At 47.4% G+C, this 7,825-nt stretch overlaps 1 protein-coding gene across 2 annotated transcripts in view; it reads right to left on the minus strand.

The window, feature by feature from the left end:
• TGFBRAP1 (transforming growth factor beta receptor associated protein 1) overlaps positions 1–5,393 on the minus strand; it is a 64,676-nt gene extending 59,283 nt beyond the window's left edge. The window contains exon 1 of one of the 2 annotated variants that reach the window (XM_008008278.3): positions 5,282–5,393. The gene's annotated coding sequence lies outside the window, so the exon portion shown is untranslated. The remainder of the gene's footprint in view (positions 1–5,281) is intronic. The other variant, XM_008008279.3, reaches the window with a different exon arrangement.
• Between the last annotated feature and the right edge of the window lie 2,432 nt (positions 5,394–7,825).

The raw sequence follows: 7,825 nt of genomic DNA on the forward strand, positions 1-7,825 counted from the left end.
GTTAAAATGAAAATGTAATCGGGGAGATAATTGGATAATTATCAGGAAAGGAAACAGTCATAAGACTGAGAGTATCAGTGACTAAAAAGGACAAACATGAACCCATGTTTCACATTTGTCCATCAGTCCAGCCCAGGACTCCCCTAGCATACTCTGGGCTACTGGAGCCTTTTCTATTGAGCCACTTTTGGAGGTGATTCTTCACCAGCCTAGTGTCCTAGCTTAAAATTACAAGAGGAATAATATCCATAAATTAAAAGTTTTTTTTTTCTTTCTTTCTGAAAATGCATTTCAAAGAGGAGAGTTTGGGAGTTTTGCTCATGTGGAGTATTTCCCCCGACAGAGGGGCTGAGATTGGGTTGGGGTGAATGTGAGCTGACTCCTGCTGTGTTCAGAACTGGATATACCGTGAGCTTTGGGAGAAGCAGTCCGATGGGGGGCTCTGAGGGTGGATACTCAGGCCGGGAAGGAGCACAGCCTCTCAGTAAGGATCAAGGTCCCAGAGTGAAACTGGACCACCCCAGCAGTGAACTGTGGTAAGTGTGGGCATGCTGCATAGCAGACATTCCCGACATTAATCTGGGAAGCCTGAGCTCTGCTTGTTGCTTGGTCACTTCCTGATGATCTTAGGCCACTCACTAAGAGGCTCTGTCTGGGCCTGTGTTCTCCTCTATAAAACAGGAACCTGGACTGGGCTGTGTGCTTCCCCTATACTGTTCTTCAGCTAGTTCTGGATGAAAAGGAAGGGACTGGAGGTCTTGAAAGGTGGAAGAGCCACGCTGGTAAGTACAGGGCTGGGATTCCAACCCAGGTAGTCAGCTCCAAAGCACACATCCTTAATCAGACGCCACACTGGCTCCCAAGGCCAATACTGCCCCAAGCCTGGATGATGGGTGGCACCCATAGGCTGCAGCCCTGGCTGACGCCCTGATGCCCCCTCACGAGAGCCCAAAAACTGGCTTTGGTGGGATATTGCACACTCAATATAGCACTATCCTTTCATTCTTACCTTGACGCTGAGAGGTGGCCATCGTTATGGAGATAGATATCTTAGATGGCTTGCTCAAGGTTACCTAGCTACAAGGCGATGAAACAGGGCTTTGACCCTAGTTTTCGTTCATGACTCCAAGGCCATATTCTTACTGATTGAGGGGAACAAGTATGACTTCAGATCCTCTCCTAGAATTCAGTTCTGAACAAAGCAATAGCTCTCAGCAGGAGGCCACTCTGGAACTTAGACTGGCATGCTGCCGCAGCTCCTCCTCAGGAGTCTTTGCTATTGCTTCCCCACCGTGAATCCAGAAGAGGAATCCGGTGGCCCTATCTGCTTGCCGAAATTCAGACACAGACTAGTACGTTGACACACTTCTCTACTAACATAGTAATCTACCAAAACAGGATACACGTTTATGTGACAGCAATTGCCTTTCCTGAGCTGCACCCCGTGCTGGTCTCACGTTCTTCCCTAAGTCCCACAGCCATCTGTTGAATGACTCAATCTTGAAATTTGTCAGGCATCAACAATAAATGTACTGGCTTGTACAAAAGTCAACTTTTCCCCCCTTTGAAAATGACACTACTCGACAACCACTTTATGTTACCTTCTGCACTCATGCAACAGGGACAGCAAGACTAGTTATAGTGCAATGGACCTGTTCTGATAATCTGCAAGAGTATCTAAAAAAAGACGATTAAAAAAAAAGACAGCTAAGCTTTAATATCTAACTTGTCATCTTAATATTATCATGGCGTATATTTAATATACATAACTATTCATAGTTGGTATCCTTTTTACTGGGCAATACTAATCAAAATCATTTAAATACATATAAAGATATATTTATATACACACACATATATACACACTATATATATGGTATGTGTATACATACATATGCATAAGAGTATATGTGTGTGTATGTACATATTATGTAAAATATACATCCTATAAGAGTACCATCAGCAGTTAGAATTAAAAGGGTTTAGGAAGAGAAGTGGGAGGTAGAAAAAGAGCAGAAGAGAAATATGGCATTTACTTCATAATATCTTCCTCAATTCGGAACCTTCAAATAGCCACAAAGAATTATCGAGTACTGGACAGGGGCAGTGGCTCACGCCTATAATCCCAGCACTTCGGGAGGCCGAGGAAGATGGATTGTTTGAGCTTAGGAGTTCAAAGGCAGCCTGGGCAACATGCTGAAACTCTGTCTCTATAGAAGAATACAAAAATTAGCTGGGCATGGTGGCATGCACCTGTAGCCCCAACTACTTGGGAGGCTAAGGTGGAAGGATCACTCAAGCCTGGAAGGTGGAGGTTGCAGTGAGCCGAGAACACGCAACTGCACTCTAGCATGGGTGACAGGGTGAGACTCTGTCTCAAAAAAAAAAAAAAAAAAAAGAATTATTGAGTATCTACAGGACTTGGTAGTCCATAATATCTAGTCAGTTGTCATCTTTAAATACAGGATTTTTTTCTTAAATCTTTAACTTTCTCAACAGCAGCTACTTGACTGTCGAGAAAAGATATTGATTTCAAATCATCTACAAGATTTTATAATTCACTTTTCATGAGGCGCTTAAAGTCATTTGGGGTGGCACCAAATTAAGTTGTTATTCTACATTCATTTAGTAGGTATGTATTTTTTTAAATAAAGAAAAACGAGTCAGATTTGCTACAGAGATGAGTTGTAAAGTCTGAGCCAAATTATTCGGCAGTATCCAAACACCTGGCCGCCACAAATGACTACTTTAATGTATTTCTAATGAGGGCTGGATTCAGACCAAGATGAAGACACCTAACCCATTAAGTAAAATTTCTTCAAGTTTTCGTAAAAGATCACAAATTTGTAATATTAGCATGAAGGAATAAGCCAAATAACTTCATTTTTTTTTTTTTCCTAACAGAGATGTTAGCTGCAGACCCAGAAAATACAGCAAGTTTTTTGGCTGGGCGTAGTGGCTCAGGTCTGTAATCCCAGCACTTTGGGAGACCGAGACAGGAGGATTGCTTGAGGCCAGGAGTTTGAGAACAGCCTGGGCAACACAGGGAGACCTCTATCTCTACAAAAAAATTTACAAATTATCTGGGTATGGTAGTGCGAGCCTGTGATCCCAGCTACTTGAGAGGCTGGGGTGGGAGGATCTCTTGAGTCTGGGAGATCAAGACCAGTGAGCCATGGTCACACCACTGCACTCCAGCCTGGGTGACAGAGCAAGACCCTGTCCCAAAAACAACAGCAAAAAAACCACCCAGAAGACAGCAACAAAAAGAAAATATAGCATTTTTAAAATAGTGAGCTCTGTGCTTTTAAAACTCCTCAACTGGAGCTGCCTAAATGAAGAATGGGCCCTTTACAAATCCCCGTCTCTGGAGGGTGTAGGCTGAGGTTAGATTGGTCCTGGGATTCCTGCAGTGGTGAAAAAGCTCTGCCTCCAATGCTACGACAAGAGGACGGCCATGCCCAATCATGAGTGGAGAAGAAAAGACAGAGTGAATGAAGGCTAAGAGTGGCATCTCACCTCTCACCAATTCAATTGTATAATGCAAACCTTGATGTACACAGCAAATCGGAATTGAGAACCCACAAGTCTAACTCCAGAGTAAACCATTTGTTAGGTTAACAATTACTCAAAACATAAAACTACATATTTTCAGAGCTGAGGGAGACCTGGCTCTATACCTTCATTTGTATTTGCCAACAATAATTTATTGGGCACCTACTAAGTGCCAGACCCTGTGCTGGATCCTTTCCAGGCACAATTTCTTATTAGAATCCATGTGCCTTTTCTAATATTATCCCTATTTTGATGGAGGAACTTGAGACTCAGCATGTCCAGCAAATTGCCCAAGGGTCACAGGAAATGGCACAGGCAGGATTTGAACCCACACTCCACATTCATTACCAGAGCACCGCTCCCATTTCATAGATGACCTTGGGCAGGCTAATTATGGACAGGTTCCAGCAGATTCTAGCCAGTAGACTTTCTAGTACCCCAGGCGGCCTTTTGCTACACATCACAAAAGCAGCTGCAATGACTGTTGAGGCTGCTTGGCTGGCAGAAATGGAAGGAAAAAGAAAAGGAAGCAGCTGACCAAATGTTCCTTCCGACTGACCATGGAGCTGCGAGCTCTAAGTCGTCTGCCAGCTTCCGGCTGACCAACAGAGAGAAGCATGTCTACCATGAGAGAGTAGCAGCCACCACACAGCCCCTCTACACTCGTTCATCCTGACTCCAAGCAAGCCAACGTACACAATGCAGTAGGATCTTCCCTGCACACCTTCTCAGTGCTTTAACTTGCCACCACAATCACACCCGCAGCTGCCTTTCTTCCTGATAGACAAGGTGCTTGCCCATGAGCACTTCATCAGTGATTAAACTCTACTCAGACATGTTTTGACCACAGCTGCCCATGCAGCCCACGTGCAGTAAGACCTGCTGTGTGATCTGTGAGCCCCGACTTTTAGCAGCCAGGTAGCAGGCTTCCTGAGGGTCACTCAACAGTCCTTGGGTAGAAGCCACGGCAGGTGCAGACAACTGGACACCTTCCGTGTTTAAGGATATCAGCACTTAACACAGGGAGGCAGGCGGACTAACTTGCACCTGCACCTCCAGAAGGCAATGGAAAGAAAATAATTTCACGGGGATGACAGCTTCCAGCCCTTGACCTGGTGCTAAAAACAGGGGCCAGGAAGTCCAGCACAACCCTTTTCCCTGCTCCCCAACACAGCCCTGCCTACTCTCCAGGTCAGGACAATTGAGGCCGGAGTGTGACCCGAATTTGAGCTCTCAAATCCAAAGCGCTCCGAGAAACCTCAATCACAGCGCCAAAACCCTTCCATACCTGGGATGGAGGTGCAAGTCCTTCCTGGCCGTTCTCCCCGGAAAACCCAAATCAAGGACGAGGTCTCTCAGGTCTTCCCTTTCCCTAAACACACACGTACTCCTCACACACAACATACACACTTGCTGACCCCACACCCGTGCACACCTCATACCACACACACAGGAACACTCACTTGCTCACCCCAGCAGGCTAGCTGGCCCCCACAAGGGACACCTACCAAGTCGCACACCTGCACACCTGCCCCCAAGTGTATAGCCACTTGCTCCCCCATCCCCGCCTTCCAGCCCCCACTACACCTGCCCCAGCGCACACGCACGGGCTCGCCCTCCACCCCGCCCCGCCGCCTGCCCCCACCCTCCTGCTCCCCGCTCTCCTGCCCCACGCGCCCCGCGCCCTGAGCCCCGCACCCCACGCCCCACTGCCCTCCGCACTCACCGGCGCCGGCGCCCGCCGTCCCGCGCCGCCCCGCGGCCTGGGGCCCCGCCGCCCCGCTCCGGCCCGCGGCTCCTGGGCTGGCCCGACCCCGCAGCCGCCGCTTCCCGTCACGTGGGGCGGCCGCCAGGCGCTGGCGGAGGGCGGGAGCGCAGCCGTCCCCGCGCCGCCCGCCGGCCCGCGGTCCCTGCCGCCTGGCTCCGAGCACAGGCCGAGACGGGCCCTGCTCCGGGCCTCTTCGTCCCCCTCCGTGTACCGGGGCCACGACACGGCCCGCCTCGCGGGGCGGCCGGCTGGCGGAAGGTGTTCATTCGGGGGGCGCTGAGGCCGCCGGCCCAGGGCGAGAGCGCGGTCCGCGCCAGCTGTTTGAGCCGTGGGGCTGAGGTCGCTTCTCCGCCCCCGCCGCCGCGGGGAGCGTCAGGGAAGCCGGGCTTTGCCTGGCTCGCTCGCCTCCCAGTTTCTGTCACCTACACAGGAGGAGGGCGCTCGGGAAATACCTGCTGAATGAACGAATGAACGAATGAATGAATCCTGGGAAATGCCTGGGCCCGCGGCCACCTGACCAGGCGGGCTGGAGGTTCGGACGTACCGCCGGTGCCCCACCAAGAGCCGAAGGCACTGTTGGGATGCGCAGTCCTCGCAGGAGGCCCGCAGCGCCCCAGGGCCCCAGGGACTGACTGGGACCCCTGACTGGCAGAGTCCACCTGCTTGATAACTTATTTGAGAAGGGAGGCCTGGGACTATCTTACTCTTTTTAGGAAAATCCAACTGTAGCTATTCCTTTGGTTCAGGCCGCAGTGAAGATTTGTAGGTTACCATGAATCCATGAACCCCTCCTCAATATACAAAGTCCAATTTCATGATGAAAGAATTGGAAAGCTCCCTCCAGAGTTGTCAGTACTCAATTATTAGCATATAAAAAGTCAAATTTTCCCAGTGATTTTCAGACTTTAGGACCTGCTAGTGACCTGTGGCCTCAGCTTTCTTACAGCCACTCTGAGTATTGTAAAACAAAGGTATCGTCCCAAGTCTGAAGGCAGATACCAGATTGTACTCCATGGTCTTCTGTTTCAAAGGGATAAAAAAAAGGAAAAAAAAAGAAAAGGAAAGTGGCCAAAAAAACCCAACAATCTTCTGTGACTTGTCCTCCATCCCTACCCTAGTGTGACTCATGGCAACATAAATGCCCCACGCCCAGTGGAGCCTCAGCTCTGACCCAGTGGAACCAGTGTCACCAGCTCAGCCTCCAAGTAGGGGACTAGCTTCCCAGGAGTGTAAAGCTGTGGCCAGCAGTTGAGCTTCAAGGGCAAGCAGCAGTGAATGGACCTTCAAGTCTAAGGTGGCCAACAGCTAGTGGAGCCAGGGATTGGGAAGGTACAAGAGCAAATCCAGTCTCCTCATTTTACCCAGGCTCAAAGAGACTATGTGACTTGTCATCAACTGATCACTGGCTCAGGTGGGCCTAGAATTCACCCTTGTGCTTTAGCATTTTAGTCCTCTACCATATCACATTACAGAGAGCTGCACAAGACTGGTTACAGAGGTGATATCTACTGACTGCCAGACAGTGACTTCAGAAACTGCTAGTGACTGATCAATGAAGTAGACGCTACTAATTTACCATTTTACAAATGCGTTGATTGAGGCAAAGAAAGGTGAATGACTTCCTGTGTTAATTCACTTAGGAAAATTTAAATTAAAAAATTTTAAAAGGTGACTTGTCCCAAACCCCATGCTAGTAAGAAAAAGCAACAGTAAGAATCCAGAATTTAGCAACAGTGATTCTTTTTATATAGTTTTGAATGAACAGTTTATGGACAATCTTTGTGTTCTACTTTAGATTATCCAGGAGTGAAAATGTATAACAAGAAATAATTCAGACATATTTATTTTATGAAAGGATTTATCACAGGATTCTTATAATGGCAAGCTCCATATTATTCCATCTAGAAACATCTGTTCCTTCTGAAACTTGAGAAGTCTGTGTCACAAATGACAGGCACCTTCATGTAAATGCCTGTACCATAAATGTGCAAATACGTGCACAGGCCAAATTCCTTGTTTCTATTGGTTACATTTAAGAATATCAATCATATGGCTTTCAAAAAAATTATTAACTTCACTTTTAATATTTATTAGATATTCCTTGGGCCCATACCAAGCATTATTTTACAAAATGTGAAAAAGATGTGCTCCGATGAAAACGATTAATGAAGACTGAGTTGCATCGATATCATGGAATATTTTCATAGTTGCTGTCTACTCTCAAAACTTAGTATTCTTATACTTGCACATACTCTGTGCTCCTCACTTTCTCACTGGGTATACACCTGGGAGGGCAAGGATTGTGTCTATGCTCTCTGCTGTATCTTTCTGTATGTAGAAAACACTCAACCAATGTTTAAAAAATTTTTGAAGCTCAATATTGAAATATTGACTAACTAGATTACCTTTTTTTTTTTTTTTTTTTTTTTTGCCCAGGCTGGAGTGCAGTGGTACAATCTTCTCAGCTCACTGTAACCTCTACCTCCCGGGTTCAAGCAATTC

This window comes from Chlorocebus sabaeus, chromosome 14 (assembly GCF_047675955.1).
Source record: "Chlorocebus sabaeus isolate Y175 chromosome 14, mChlSab1.0.hap1, whole genome shotgun sequence".
Taxonomy (NCBI): Eukaryota; Metazoa; Chordata; class Mammalia; order Primates; family Cercopithecidae; genus Chlorocebus; species Chlorocebus sabaeus.